The 16,383-nt window shown below is 44.9% G+C and overlaps 1 protein-coding gene across 1 annotated transcript in view; it reads left to right on the top strand.

The window, feature by feature from the left end:
- The window catches only part of MAP2 (microtubule associated protein 2), a 128,407-nt gene that overhangs the window by 61,877 nt on the left and 50,147 nt on the right, over positions 1–16,383 (top strand). The gene's annotated exons all lie outside the window — the stretch shown is intronic.

The raw sequence follows: 16,383 nt of genomic DNA, 5'->3' as shown, positions 1-16,383 counted from the left end.
AGCACTAGTTTAAAGAGGGATTTCCCAGGCAGCTGTCCATCACCCAGTCCCTGGTGCCTTTTGAGGTGTTTCCCCTGAGGAAGGGCTGCTGCATCTGACTGACCCAGGAGCTGGGATTTAGCCACAAAACAGCCCTCTCCTAGGGAGAGGTGTTCTGTATCAGGGCAATTGACCCTTCAAGGCACAGCAAAGCAGCAAGACCCATTTGTAGGTGCTGTAAAACCAAAGGGCTGTGTGTTAAGGGAAAAGTTAGGATAAGGCCACCAGGACAGACACCTTGTGTCCACACTGATGCAGAGGCAAGGGGTGGTAATGGGGCAGGAAGGAGCAGTTCTTCCCAAAATGCATCCAATCCATCACTACAAGTGACATTTTTAGATTTGCACAGTTAAAATTTGCCTTTGTGTGTATATGTGTCTCTCTCTCAGTGTCTAAGATTTACTGAGACTGACCTCAATTTTTGGAATCCTCTGAATCTGGCTGTTGTATTGCCTTTGATTGATCTGTCTCAGCATTGTGCTGGTAATGGCTGCATTATGGAAACACATCAATGCCCTCTTTTTAAACAGACCGATAGGAATGTGGGAGAGGGCACAGAGCTGTGGACAGGGCAGCCTCAGGGCCTGATCCAGAAGCCAAAGGCAGATACATGCAAGAGAATAGGCTGGGGTTTTTTTGACACAGCCCACAGGAAGCTATTAGGGGTGTGATGTAAGTGTGGGTAGTAAAGCACCTATTTCTTTTTGTATTCATTTTGTGCATATAAATTCTTACCTGTACTTGGGCTACCCCTGGCATAGCAGCTGAGCCCTGTGCTTCTGCCAGACACAAATCCCACATTTTTCTGGAGGTGCTTCTGAAGACATCTTGCATTTGGTGCAGTCTGCTGTCACAGCTGGAGACCACTGAGTTTCAATGTGTTCTCCCTGCTTCATGCCTGTCCATGTCCCTTCTCACTTGCACACACACAGCATCTTTGGTGAAAAGCCATGGGATTATTGAGAGTGGAGAATGAGACCTGTAGGTTTTGTTGAGTCAAACATTTTCATGTCATGTGAAATGTATGATGCAAAGGGACATAATAGCATAATCCTGAAACTCATTCTGAAGTGGGCTGACAAGGAAAGCTTTGGATTGCACCCAGTGGTAGACTAACAGGATGTGCCTGACTTGCAGTGAAACACAAGAGTGGCAGCCTTTTCTTTGCTCACTGGAAAGTTGTGGTCAGCTAACTGGGATGAAGCTGATAGGAGGACTACAGATGCACTGCATCATTCTCTGGGAGCCAGCAATTCAACATAATCCGTTTTATTTGAATTGCAAGAACATCGACCTACAAAGGTTTGGCTTTTTGCACTTAAAATGCATCTATTTTTTCAGTAATGCAGTAACTAACCAGTCAGATTCATATAACTAGGGATAATAGTGGTGAACACTGTGAAGCATCTTCTACAGTATGCCTTTATGTACAGTGACTCAACTGAATAAGTGTTTGCTTCATTATATGCCAAATTCAGGTCTGTAATTGGAGGGGGTTTGGATTACCCACACTGTTATTTGATGAGTTATTTTTTTGACAGATTAAGGGAAAGCATTTCCTGAAATCCTATTACCAGAGCCTCAGGACAGTGTCTGTGTCCTGGTGTCAGACAGCATTAAGGACAGTAACATGTCATACCAGAGTGACAAAACATAGCTCTTCATTAATAGGCAGGGAACCCAAGTCATGTGGGATGCAAAGGGACTGTGGCAATTTCCCTGACATGGCACAACAATCTCACTCCAGGCTGGGCACTTTTGTCTCTGGGGTCAGGAGGAAGGTGGGTGGGAGGGAGCTCATGACAGACCCATGAGAGGGGCTGGGGGAACACAGACACTGGTGTGTGTCAGTCTGTAGGTGAACAGAAAGAGGGAGCCCTAGACCTGTGAAGAGGAATGAAGAAATGGCAGCATTGATCTGAGAAGTAAGGAGCAGAGGAATGTGGGGATACAGACCCAGCAGCAGGAGAGCTGGTGAGATGGAGGCTATGAGGGAGCAAAGCAGGGGTGGGAAGATGCAGGGAAAAAAGGCAAATTGTAAGATAAGCTAAGGGCAATAGAAAAAGGTCCAGTTTTATCTGCTGATCCACAGACAAACCAGCTTTTGTGTGGTGGCAGATATTACCCTAGAAAGGAGGGGATTCAAACTGCAGGAAGCAAATGAAGAGAGAACTGGGAAGGGACAAACCACATTACAACTTGGAATGCAATTTATCCTAATTCAGCCCTTTGTTTGTAAAGCTGGACTAAATGGGTATCTGGAACAGACTTCAACCTCTGACCAAAAAGATGCCTTCTAAACAAGCATATTTCTATAAGGTGAAAGGAATGTGAGCCTGAAAGACTGCCCTGCTATAGCAAGTAGCTCTTGAGTAGAGTCCCTTTCAGTTAGCTAAGCAAAAAAAAAACCAAAAAACCAAACCACCATGCTGAAGGCAGGAACTGTGCTTGTTTCAGCCTCCTGCTGTGTGTCAAGGAAGCAGTCTGTGTCCCATTGTCCTTTAAAGCCTTGTAGCAGCCAGCCTCCAGGTGAAGAGGATCTTGTTCACAGCCCTCATCAGCACTGCACTGTTAGAAAATCTCCATGGTGCTTGTTTGTGCAGGCTGCGGGGTCCTCAGCCCCTCTTGACTAGGCTGGAGCTGCAATGGAGCAGAATGGCAGCTCCTTGCTTGGGGTCACTAATGCAACAGCCTCTCCAGGCTGAAATGCACTGAGTGTCACAGCCTGGTCCCATGGTGTGCTGGTGGCTTATTCCCTACTCTGGTGACATCTCATTTAATCTCCCTTTCCTTTCTCTCTCTCTTGCCGTACAAGTGATAATATTCAGATGGCACTGGCAGAGACATGCAAACAGACCTTCTTTGTATGGAGACATTTTTGGTCTTTCCAACAGGACTGCTTTTGTCAGAGCTTTCCTTTTCATTTAGCTGTTTGCACTGGCTGTCCTGCTGCTGCCCAGGTCCTTGTGGAGCTGGTAAGCCTCCCCAGTAAGCTCCCTGAAGGTCTGTTTCCCAGAGGAGCCTCCCAGCCTTGTTGTCAGATGTGCATTTTCAGCAATGTCTTGAGCAGTGCAGACAAAATGCACAGAAGGATCTAAAATCAGTGACATTCAGAGCTGAATGTGACTGCTGGGTTTGTCCCATTTCTGTTATTTTTTTTTACAGAGCTGTAAGAAGTTATCTTACCATGCCATTGATGGCTCCCATGGGAAAGAAGCTGTTAATTAGGCATTTTGATCTTCCTCCCTTTGCCCAGGAAATGTGACAGTAATTACTGTACACCGTCATCTCTGCCAGTTTAGATACAGGCAAACATACCAGGCACCTGAAACTTTTCTTCTATGTGTTAAGTGTAGTACAAGTGTCATTTTCTGAGACATGTTATTGGAATATTATGGATGTATTTGAATTATACTGCTGAAGACATTTCAGGTGGGGGCAACAGAACCTCTCTGGGGCACTTGAAGAAAATGCTGGGGGTTTATTAACCTTGGTATAAAGGTCCTTCTCAGTTGTTCTCCTGCAGAGGACCAGGAATAAAGGCATAGAAATTCCATCTTTTCACGTTCCCTACCCACAGCTATCTTCTCCCTGACTCTCAAATATTCAATAACTACTTTATAGACCATTCTCTGTGGGATTTTTCTGTGGCTAGCTCTATCAGTCAATCCAGTAAGACATCATTTTTTGTCCAGTCACAACCTAAGGGACTGGCTGTGCCCCCCCACCTCCTCTTAGGGCTTCAGAAATCAGTCAGTGATTGATATGTATTGCTGGAGCTGGAGGGTCTGACACAGCTGTGGACAGAATGCAGAAATTACTGTCTGAAAGAGAGCAGGGTGAGATAACCTGGTGTGCAGGTGCTCTTGGTTCCCATGGCTGGGAGTCAGTCACGTAAAGAACATCAGCCATCAGTCTTTTTTTATCCCTGAGCTCCTCTGGGAGTGTGTGGTTCAGATTTGCTTTTGAAAACCCTATCAACCCAGGTGCATTAACACTATTAGAGCCAGCTGCTGCAGGGTACCACATCGTGCTGCATTTGGCCAAGAGAAGGCATCCACCAGCCATTTCCTCTGGGCTCCCTGTTGGTGTTTCAATTCACTTTGGTGTCTCCTTGTTACAATACAAGCATTGCAAAAGCAGCTGTGCTTCCTTAAGAAGTGAGAGCAGAGCTATGTGAGCGTGTTGGCTTGGCAACCAGCACGCACTTGATGCTGTCAGTGCTCCCAGAAAACATCATCTATAACCTCAGAGATGTAACAAGGAACAGCTAGGCTGGGGTATGGAAGAAGCATCTTTCATAACGTGTTCCAGCCACTTTAGACTGTGTGCCATGAGCTGTTTGTTGAAGCTGCCTTTTGGAAACATCTGCAGCCCTTCTTGGGGGACTGCTCTGGCCAAGAGAGTTATTGCTGCTGAAAATGTCAAATATCAAATGCATTCTGGAAGTTCCATTTTTGCCTTGTCTCTGCTTTTTATGTTTGCCCACCATCCATGTTTAAGTACCTGTTCTAAAGAGCGCTGCAAATGCAGACTTCCCTGTTTCTGTTGGTCTGATCTTGACCATCCAGCTGAGTAACTGGTGGGACAGTTGTGCCCACAAGACACATTCTAATTTGTGGCTTGTTCTGCTGGAGTCCTTTTCAGTTCATGAAATGTGTGGTAGGAGACAGCTTTTATACATTTACGAATGACATAAAGTAGACAGGACTTGTGAAAGTCGGGAGAAGAGGCACAAGGGTGGAGAGAGCTATCCCAGTCAGCCAAGAGGTCTGTGCAGAGCCATGGACAGGTGATCCAACACTGTGCAGGACTGTGTGCCACCTCCCCAGGCTTCTGCCCTCTGGGCTGGGCTCAGCTCTGCTCCTTGAGAGGGGGCTCAGCTTCAGAGGTTCATTACTGTTGTATTTACAGTGTCTATCATGGTCTCCATCACCACAATGGCATCATAAAGGACATTCAGAAACACTGGGCAATATTTGGCACCAAGCAGCTGCAAGGTGGAATTGCTGGGGACTGTGCCAGCATATAATCTTTCATTCCAGTTTTGGTCTGAGGGCAGAAAGATTTGGAAGAAGGTTCATTACTAAACAACAGAGCCTTGTTTTGCAGGCACACAGCTACTCTTGTTCTAGGCAGAGCTAAAATGGCATCTTCTTCTCCAAAGTCATCTTGAAAGGGAAGCAGCAGGTTCTTAGGTGACAGCATGGGATGTGCTGGTGAGTATTGCTGGCCCCATTTCCAGGTTCCTGTGTCATGAAGGCAGTCATTAACCTGCTCAACCCCACACTTCACAAATCCTTTCCTCCAGTTTTTCCGTTGTGGAAGCTCAGCTGTTAGGTGAATGCACTTTTCCAGCTCAGGACAAGGCATGCTCAGGTCTGTGTGATGGGGGCAAGTCCGGCCAGCACAGGGTGGCCATCAGCCCTTCCTCACCCACTGCACACAGGTTTAACTTTTGGTGGAGAGGAGGCAGGTACCATCATATCTCCCACAAAAATGAGAGTCACAAAAAGTCTGCTGCTCCTGGCAAGGAGTGCCAGGCTTGCTGATTCCTTTTTTCCCCCGTTGCCATGCCAACATGGCCCTGCTCAAAGTGAAATCTCTTTTTAAGCTCCGCTGAGAGAAAGTATGTAGCCTAGGAGATTATTTAGCATTCAGGAGTGCACAGGCTCTCTGTGACGTCTATGAGCCTCAGTCAGGCTGGCTGACAAAGGAAAGGAGGATTTAGGTTTTTTTCCTCTTTTCCTCTAGCATTTGCTTCTCAAGGTTAAGGGAGATGAGGAAGAGACTGCAAGCACTTTGTGATTGGGACCTCGCTCTGTAGGTGCCTCCTCACTGAGGCATGGAAATGAAAAGAAAATATTACTTTGGGGTATATTTTCTGTACAAAGTACAAGTATGGGAGAAATATATATATGCAAATTCCTTGATTTGACTAACCATGATGAGCTACTCTGTATTAAAATTGGAAAGCAAAGGCAATCTGGGTTTTAATTTGAGTGAGAAACTCAAAGAAAATAGTAGGAAGCAAGGGACAACCCCTTGTCTTTGTCTTTCATGCTGTTTTAATCTGTGAGGTTACAGTATAGAGAAGAAACCATCTCTTCTCTTGCTGTGTTCATATCCTGGGTAAGGACAGCAAAACTTAGTGTGTACTAGTGTTTTGGTTAGGGATTTTTGTTCTGTGGACTTGCTACTGGTGGATTAGCTGCTGACTTTAAATTCAATCCTTCTAATGATAATACAGATTTGCTTGCCTTTGCCAGCTGAAGAGATGGAAATCAGCAGAAAACAGCTGGCATTAGCTGGCAGATGAGCACTGATGATCCAGTGCCTGTCCCTCCCAATGACTGATCTGCAGATTCAAAGACCAGACTCGAAGTGAGATGTCTGTGTGATGGTGTTTACGCTGTCATTTGTTCTTTGGGAGATTCTGAGCAAAACATTTACGTTTTCTCTGCTGCCTCACAGACTGACTACAGAGCACAGCAAGTGGTGCTTGGAAAACCTCTTCTGAAGTGATGATTTAGAAATGCAGTTTTGGTTGGTTCTTGTGAGCTTTTGTTAGTATTGAGGCATTCCTCACAACATGCAAAAAGTGCAGGAAACTCAAGGCACCCAGCTGTGTACATTAGATCATGGGAATGAGCCCTTCTCCTGTGTGTGGAAAATAACTGTTCAAAAACTTAGTTTTAGTTGCATGCAGTATATGGAAAATAACTGAGAGATATCATTAGCTCTGGGGCAGGAAAACCTCTTAGCTGCTTCCCAGAGAGCCATTTCACTCAAGACTGAGTATATTGAATAGTTCATGGAAATCAGTTTCACTGGGAGGCACTGTATATTTTGGGAGGGGGAAATAAACCCCAGGTGCTTCACTTTTTGTTTCTGTTTCTTTCCTTGAAGACTAATTCATAATGATACATGGTCAGTTTGGTAGAGCTTCCAGCAACCCATATAGGCTATGGCAGTTAGGATAAATCTGATTTACAGTCTGGTTCTCTGCTCATGCATCTAGCCAGACAGATACTTCTGCTCCTCTTTATGAATGTATCAGCTGCCAGTGCTGTGTAGATGTGGCAGTCTTGCTGATGTGCTGAAACTGTTTTCACCTACAGCCTTGCACCACATATGAAAAGGGGGAATAGAATTCAGTGGTGACTGTTGCTTTTTTACCTCAAATTCAGAGTAGGTGCCACATCTAGGGTAACACAGCCTGCACAGGTTGTTGGTGGGCTGAAACTAATCCCTAGCTGTTCCCTGTGTATGAGCTGCTTTCTCTTTCCTTTCCCTGTCATCCTTTCTCTGTATTTAAGAATATGTCATCCTTCTCAACGATTGCTCTGTCAGCTCTTCCTTCTCTTTCTCACTTGTGCTGTCTCTACCTTTTTTTAATCTTGTTCTCCATATGTCCTTCCAGCTTTATCCCAGCCATCCAGTGTAGCTCCTCTGTGACCTGGAATTTCCACAACTGCTCCTCATTTTCAGTACAGTAAGGAGCTCAGCCTCTGAAGACAGCTCTCTTGGAGGCTGAAGTGCCCCCAGTCCTGGTCTCAGCTCTCCCCTCAGCAGCTGGATGTTGCCAGCACGATGGCTGCAGAAGCTTGCAGGTATTTAGGTGCCCAGAGAAGACAGCTTTTGGCAAAAGTGGAAGAGGTAGTTCAAAAGGTCACTGAACCATAGAATGGTTTGGGTGGGAAGGGACCTTAAAGCTCATCTCATTCCAATCCCATGCTATGGGCAGGGACACCTTCCACTAGACCAGGAATTCTGTCCAACCTGACCTAGGACACTTCCAGGGATGGGTCAGCCACAGCTTCTCTGGGTAATCTGTGCCAATGCACTGATAGGCACTGAAGATGCACTGACGGCTTTGATGTGCATCTCTCACATTTTCCTTTTTCAGGAGTAGGTGCACATTTCTCTTTCCTAATCACACTGCACACATAGAGGTGTGAGCCAGTATTCTCCAAGAGTGAGCAGGCAGTGGATGGGAGCAGGCTATGTTCAGGAATGAGTCCTGGTCAGAGGTAGGGCTCCCTTCAGCTGGGGCAGTGCCAGAAAAGAGGGGGAGAGATAGGAGAACTGCTGACCTGGGCTGAGAACTGCTTTGCAAGTCCATCCACAGCACAACTTCTGTGGGACTGGAGTAATCTGTGCACAACACAGGCCACGTTCAGTCTGCCTGTCCCTGGGGACACTTGCACATCCTCCTTTGGAAGGATGCAGCACCATTCCTCTGTTGGTGGGGGAAACACACCTGCCTTGGTACAGCTGTGGGCTGCTCTGGGAAACAAGGCTTGGAAGAGATGAGCCATGCAGAGCTGGGCTGGACCAACAGCAGGAACACTAAGGTGAAACCACATAGGGTATAAATACATAGACCATGGCATTGCTGCATTTTATATGTTAAATATCTCCTGATGGATTAAGCCAGCATTCTGTTGGCATCGACAGAGTGATCTTCAGTCTTCCTGACCAGGCATGACTAAATTCCACACAATATGTGCACAGGTTAATGTTAATTTTAAACTTAAATCCAGCAAAATTTCTGTAGCTTACTGTGCATCCTTTTAAAAGAAGATCAGAGAAAACACTGTAAAAAGTGTTTAAAATCATCCCAAAAGGAGCTAAAAATGAACCTTAAGGGATGCATCACCTCCTTCTGTAGGTGGCTGATGCTTCATTGACTTCCGTAGAGGTTCTTGAAGGTCGGTTTGTTTAACATGTTAACTTGTACTGAAGTCCAAAACTAATACTGGTTTAAAAGTGAGTTACCCATTAAAAGTATTTACTCACATTCAAAGGATTAAATATCTGGTTCTTTGTTTTGAAGCCAAAGTGGTTTCTTCTGTGTGAGTCCTAGGGAATTAATACTTTTGGGGAAAGATAGATATAGCTGCTTTGTATGTGCAGGTGTTGTTCTGAGCTGATACCAAGTCCCAGGAAAGGCAGTGGGACATCACTGCATTGCTCTGGCTGAGGATTTGGTGTTGTCAGCTTCAATATTGCTCTAAATTGTGTTGCCCGTGCATCAGACGAAACAGAATTGATAGCTTTTCCCACCTCTGATTTGGCTGGGAAATGCTGACAGTAAATGTTTTGTTGCAGGCAGTAGACTTAAGAAGATGGGATGCTCAGGGGATGCACGGGAAACAAGAATTGCAGTAATGAGGGCTCATTTTTAAGGCGTTGCATTATTCTACTGACATTGGCATGACTCCTTTTTAACAGACTTACATATTTCAGGGGGGGCTGAGGAGGGGACTGGTCCCTTGGTGTTTTGTTCTACAGCTGCTTGACAGCGTGGCAGAGGCCTCTGCCTAATAAATGTGCTAGGGAGCCAGAGGAGGGGCTCACTGGAGCTTTCAGAATGGCTCCTGGCTCCTAGCATGAGTCGATTTTGCACTGTGCACCTTGGAGATTTGGGCTATGTGTCCAACTCTCCCACAGAAGAAAGTGATCAGGAAAATTCAGTCAGAGCAGGGCAGCTGAAACACACAGAACACGTGGAAGCAATCCAAGAACAGGCAGCCTGAGCTTCCCTGCTGCTTCCCTGAGTGCTGCAGAGTAGCTGAGGGTGCCCAGGAAAGCCACCCTCCATCCTTGTGTTTGTACCAGAGCACAGCTGGGCCAGCACTGCTCAGCCACAGCCAGGACCCCAGCTGTGTGCCAGATTTACTCTGATACAAAGCTGATAGCACAAGAATCGCAGACTCACCAAGGCTGGAAAAGACCTCCGAGCTCAAGTGTTCAAAAGTGTTAAGGAGCTGGTAGTTCAGATTTACAATCTAGAACTTAAGGACAGCATAGGAGAGGCTGTTGAATACCCCAAAACACAGAGGTGTAATGCATTTGCAGTGCCCTTCTTACACAGTGACTGCAGTACATCTTTCCCCAGCAGTAATCTGAATGTTCATACCTTGGGAGTTCAGTGCATTAAACCATCAAAGCTCTTCCTTTCCCAAAACACAGCCCTTTTCTGGCCTCTTCTTTTGGTTAGCTTGTGAATTCTAGTGATTAAATTAATCTGTCACTATCCTCACAGATGCTGCAGTAGCTTAAAGTCAACGAGTTTATTAGGGAAATGATGCTTGTCAGTTGTGTTGTGGCTGCATTTAATTTAAAAGCTGATGTTCATATTATTTGCCTTCCTACCTCCTGCCAATTATTGTTAATATTGCCAACATCCAGATCAAGGACCTACTTACAACAAAATATTTGCACTCACAAAAGCCATTTGAAAGCCAGTATTTGAATTCTGTAAAGCTATATTACAGCTTTTCTCTTCAGTCTCAAGCACTAATCTGTTGGCATTTTTTTGGGTTTTGTATAACTTATTCATAATATTTTGGTTGCTGCTGTGCATTTGTCTTTTAATCTTCATGCAGAAAGACAGTATTTAGAGCTGTTGTGATCCCAGAGATCAAGTCCAAGATGTATCTTTGGTTTTCCACCCCAAATGTCACTGGGTGATGCCTGCATCTTTTTTTTCCCCTAACATTTCAGTAGTCTTGACTGAAACAAGTCATCCACCAGCTTCCAGGAGAGCTGTGCATGAATGCAGGACCTGTCCTTAGGGGACTGGCTAATGCCTCTAAACAAATCGAATAGCTATTTGGTTTATAGCCCAGCTGCACTCAGAATTGCAGTACCCGGGGGGGAAAAATCCATAGGTCCTGTTTTGCTTTTCAAATAGTCAAAGATAGCAAATAGCCATTTTGTATCTTTTCTTTCTGTAGGAATATGTGGGGTGTTTTTCCTCACAAGGCAGTGCAGGTTGCTTTGTGCTTTTGTTGTTGACTGGATTCCACTGTGCTAACAATTAGTGCTGGTTACCTTGGAAACTGCTCTGAATCCCACTGAGGATTTTGACAGGGACATCTTGACTGAAATTGCTTTGTTTTCACAATTCTGCAAGTGTACATGTAGCTGATGCTTTTGCTGTGCTCTGCCTCTGATCTTTCCCTAAAATGTAGCAAAATTAATGAAACATATTATTTTGTCCTTTTCATCTAACTGCAGCTTTCTTTAATAATCCCTTTTTTGCCTCAGTGCTCCAGGAACATTAATTATCCTTTACTTTAACTGAACTCACTGTTTTTTCTTGGTAGGTATTTGACACGTGATCCTATGAATGTGTGTGAAGTTTTGACACAATTTGCAGTCTCCTTCTTTCTGTCCTTCCCTCCTATCATCCCTTTTCTTTGGTTTTCTCCTAGAGCATTTCTTGTGCCATGCAGTTCAAGCACGTTAAACTTTATTTATGCCTTAAACAAGTTATGCTTTACAGAGACCAGGTGGCATCTTCTGTGGCCACAGGAAACTGAAGGTCTTGCTTGCCATCCTAGTGGCACTGGGTAGAGCTGATGCCAGAGAGAGGAAGGGGTGATGCTGCTCTAGTGTGGGAAGACTGTCCTGTGAGAGATGTGATATTTTCATATTAGGAGGTGCTGTCCCTGTTGGTGTGAAATGGGTTCTCAAGGTGGGAAGATGCAGTAGGTAAGTGGGCTGAGTAATCTTGCTGAATGGCAGCAATGAAACACAGGAGAAGAGCTGAGGAGACAAACGCTGATCTGACTGGAGCAGCTGTGGCCTGAGAAATCAGTGACACTGTCAGGTGAGGTGATGAGGAGGGAAGCTTTACCAGCTCTCAGGTCATTGCAGCAGGATCCTTGCACCTGTGAGGCAGGGTGAGGCTGTGAGCTCTGCCCATAGGCAGCATCTCCTGTCAAAACCAGTCCTCAGAATAGTCATACAGCACTGCACAGAGGGATAGAGGAGAGGAGATAAAAGGCACTGGTGGATGGGGGCTGTCAGACACAAACAGCTGAACAGTTTCACCTAAGAAGGTGAAAACAGGTGTTCAGAGCAAACTCAGCTTCTCCATGAGTTGAGTCGGAGGTTGAGGTAGGTTGGAAAAGAAAGAGGAAGAAGTGCTAGAGGCTGAAGGACAACCATTAAAAGGGCACATAAGGAACAGACATCACACATCACTGTGGAGATGTCTCACAGACCTGATTTTTGCTATTTATAGTTGCAGATTTTTTTATAAACTACTTTTCAAAACTATTTTGTGGAAATGTTTATGTCAGGACCTGAAAGTTCAGACACCTATTTTAAAAGACTCTTGCCACCTTCTGTATATCTGTCTCTGGGGCCGGTAAACATGTATGTTATAAAAGCTAATGGAATGGAAAGCTGTCATGGGAAATTAAAGCATTGTAGGTAATGTGCCAGTGGAGACATCTGCAGTCCGTTGACAAATGCAGCAGGATCAATAAGGAATGAAGGAGAGCTTTGAAGATGCATCTTGGCCTTGTACGGGATCTGATCCCAGATACTGGCTTGTGCTGTAGCCAGTCTTTGGCATATAACCTCATTTACTGAGTCTCTGTCTGGGAAGGTCAGAAGTCTCTGGCCTCAGGAATCAGGAGGGAGCATCTGAATGATGCCTGCTTTGGTGTAATGCTCTGTGCTAGAGTGGCTGGGATGAGAAGAACTGGGCAGCCCTGGGGTGTGCTTGTGAGGAGGGCAGCAGCCTTTGGAGGCATCAGCAGCTGGTTCAGCATCCTCTGTGCATCTCAGTGCTCTGGAAAGGGCTTGTGTCCTCCAGTCATCTCCGGTACATGGGAATTCTGGATCTCCTGATTTGGTATGCTGGGCTTTGTAGAAGAATTGGGCTGACTGCCAAAACCAGGAGCACAGAGTGCTTAATTTTGTTTGAGTTTTAACTTTGGTTTAAATTAGTGTAGTGCCCCAGACAGGCTCTGTCCTCTCAGCAGGGCAGAGTCCTCTGTCCCTGGCACAGAACAGCTGTGGCACTGGCAGCAGCTGGGCAGAGCTGCCCTGGCAGCCCTGTTGGATTTCAGCATGGTCTGAAGTGACTTCTGAGGGAGCAGCAGAACTTCTGTCCTGCTGTGCCAGCCCCGGTCTCTCACCTCAGCCTGCTGCCTGTCAGGGCTTTGGGGAGTTTATGAGGGTTTTCACTGTGTTTTCTCTCTGTTATGGACATCCCATTCAAGGACTACCTATACTTTAGGGTGCTGTATTCCCTGGAATCAATCCCTCTGAAACTCCATCTATGTCCTGCATCATGAGCAGCTGGCATATTGGTAAAAAGGAGCAGCATTTTACTCTCTACAAAGTGCAAAGAAAAGGCATGTTGCTGTTCTTTGTTCTGCTGGAGTCTAATGTAAAGCATGCTCCTTAATGCTTTTAAGAAATAAATCTATTTGTTGTAAAATCTATGTGTTGTAACTTCTTGTATGTTTGTACCATTTCTGTGGCATGAAGTAGAGTCAGAGAGAGTCTGCCTGTTTAAAGAGAGGGAAAATAAATATGTACAAGCAAAACCATGTCTAATGAATACATAGCCCAGCATTCACAGTATCCAAGCTGCCTAATTTTTCTATTTTTTTTTTTTTTTTGGGTCTTTATTCTGTTTTGTTTTAGGGGTTTTTGTTTGTTTGTTCTTTATCATTAGGCTGCCTTGAACTTTAACTGAACCATAAGAAAAATATGAAAAGTCTCAATAGCAGCCCTGTGATGATTTGACTTACCCACTGGATCTTCTATTTATAGTGTCCATTAGTACAGAAAAGTCTGTCCTTTTGCAGCAGTCATGTATGGCAAAAGCACTGCTCTTCTGATGAACTGCCCATGCCCCCTGTGTCACCCAAAATATCCATCAGCAGTGTTCAGAAGTAAGCCTTTCTTGATTAAAGAACACGGCCAAACAAAACAAACTGAACAAAACCCACAAGCCCAGAGGCCATTTGTAATTTTATTTACTTATTTTGCCTAGCCTAAAATAGAAATTTCTGTTTATCAGGAGACAACCTTTCACCCTCCAACATAGCTCCATGTGGAACATTATCTTTGTCCCAAGCAAATTAAATCAGGAGGAGAGCTGGGAGGGTGAGAAGTGTCTTCTAGGCTTGTAGAGCCCATTTGTACTAGAGAACCAGGCTGGATGGGAACAAGTATAAATTCTATTACAAAGGAGGCAGTTTTTAATGATTTTTCTTAACCCTGTTGGGAGGAGGGTTGCAGTAGCTTGGCTGATGGAAAGGAGTTGACCAAGGGGATTTCCTTTGGATATGCTCCAGGGTACTAAACCTGATACACATTTGTATATTCTATATCAGAAATTAATTGGAGCCTTTCATTAAAATTTTCATGTGAACATAAGCTTCAAAAATTGGTGCTTTTAACAGTTTTCCTCACTGAGTCTTGATTTGTTCCTCTGAGCTAATAGTATAGTCTTGTTGATGTTGCTTTTGTCCGTGGTGTTGTGATTAGTAGCTTGGTGGAAATGTTGACACATGTGTCACATCCTTCAGGTGTGAGGTGGTGGCAGGAGTTGGTGCAGGGTTTTCTGTAGCCATGGCACTCAGTGAAGCTCTGTGCTGTCCTCTATGCTCACCAGAGCTGTCAGGGTGATTCTCTTTCCTGCTCTGAAAAAGCAGAATCCAAACAGGGGTATACCAGATATCAAAGGACGCTTTCTGGAAGAGCAGTTTGTCTCCAGCCCGTGGAAGGTGCTGCAGCACACCATGGTGTGTCTGGAGGAGGAGGATGGGGCAAGCTGCAGGTTTATTCTCCCAGGTTTTCCCAGCTTGTTTTTGCAGCTGTGTGTGCCTCACAGCACAGGGAACCTGTAAGGACCTGTAAGAATTCCAGATTTGTGTCCAGTCCACTGGCCTGCAGCAGCAGCACCGTGTGAGACACTGGGAGGGTGAGAGGAAGGAACCAAGAAGCACCTCCAGCACCCAACAGGTGTGGAAGCAGCCCAAAATGAGCTGTAAAAACCCCAAAATGACATGCAGGCCCCTGAAAGGCAGCTGGGAAGATTGCTGGGCTTTAAATCAATATCCCTGTTCTTTGATCTATAGGACTGGCCACATGCATGACTTGATTTATGGGGTTATGGAGCTCAGTTTGATTTACTTAACCACAGAGGGGAGTTCCATCTCATACTAGGGATGTGTTGTTGAACAGAAGAATAGAACTAGAGCTGCTATTCGTTGTCTCCTCCTCCAGCAGGCATCTATATCATACACAGCCTCATCTCAAAAAACAGTTGATTTGTTTTCTCCAATGTGGAAGGCTGCCAGAACTTCTCGTCCCTGACAGTAGGAAAGCAGCATCTTTAGATTTCTAATCTGAATTTATCCTCAAGTTTATATTCATATATTTAAATTTATTTTTTTTTCAAATTCATGTTTTTCAAGTCAGCTTGTTTTTTTCATTGCTTGGTAGCTGTTCTGATGTATTCATCCATCTACTTTTGCTGTTGGCAGCAGCAAATGGAACTGTTGCAGTAACTGCCCTCCAGGTGACCAGCCAGGAGTGCAGTGAATTGTAAGGTATAAACACCAACAATTAGGAATGTTCTATGCCAGTGAGTGGAGATTTTTAATATCTCATTAAATAGTTTGTGTAAAAGAAAGATTAACCTGGCACTTTGGTTTTAGACAAACATGGCTGTGGTAATTCACAGCTGTGCTTTTTGGGAAAAACAATCGATTTTTCTAAAGGACAAATGAAGAGGAATAGTTTCACATTAAAAATACAAGGGAATTCTGTAGAGTAACTGTGAAAATAAACCATTATTAATATTATGGACAGTGCCTTGTCAGAGTGGTTGCTGTGAAGTTACACGTAGGGCATTGATTTGAACATACTTGCCCTTCCCAGCCAGTTCTTGCCTGAAGGATGCAGTAATGGGTGAGCAGAGCTTTTATTCCTGCCCTCAGGATGGTGATTGATGGGGGCTCTGGCAGGAGCAGGGTGTATTGACATCTGCCATTACAAATCTCTGTCTCCCCACAAGGTCTGGAGAGCACTTAAGTTGTGCTCTGTTCCCAGGTGTGCCCAGCTGTTCAGCTTGTGGCCTTCCCTAGGGGTCAGCTCCATCTGTATTGGAAACAGTTCTCAGACAGCACTTGGATATAGCTGGAGAGGGAAGGGGTTTATTTCCACTGAGTTTGGCTGAGAGAGAGAAATATATTGATTAATGACTAAGGGAGAGCAGACTCATCTACAGATAAGAACCACAAACCCTTTGCTCTCTGAATTCTGCTGGACCAGCCCTTAAGATCTTGATTTGTTACATCAAAGGTACCTGAACTTGCAGAGGGGAGGAAACTTCTCTGGTTGCTTCCCCATGCAGCTGTGTGCTTGATTACATTTCACTGCACCTTTGAGTGGGTCTGCAATTGAGCTGAGACAGTTTCTCATTTCAGAAGAATTCACTCCTTGAGTAGACCTACTACTACTTTCTGCTCACCAGAGCAGGCAGCTCCTCAGCCCTTCTCAGGTGTGCTACACCTTGTG

This window comes from Oenanthe melanoleuca, chromosome 7 (assembly GCF_029582105.1).
Source record: "Oenanthe melanoleuca isolate GR-GAL-2019-014 chromosome 7, OMel1.0, whole genome shotgun sequence".
NCBI lineage: Eukaryota > Metazoa > Chordata > Aves > Passeriformes > Muscicapidae > Oenanthe > Oenanthe melanoleuca.
The sequence above is the reverse complement of the archived record's forward strand: the minus strand, read 5'-3'. Positions and strand labels throughout refer to the sequence as shown.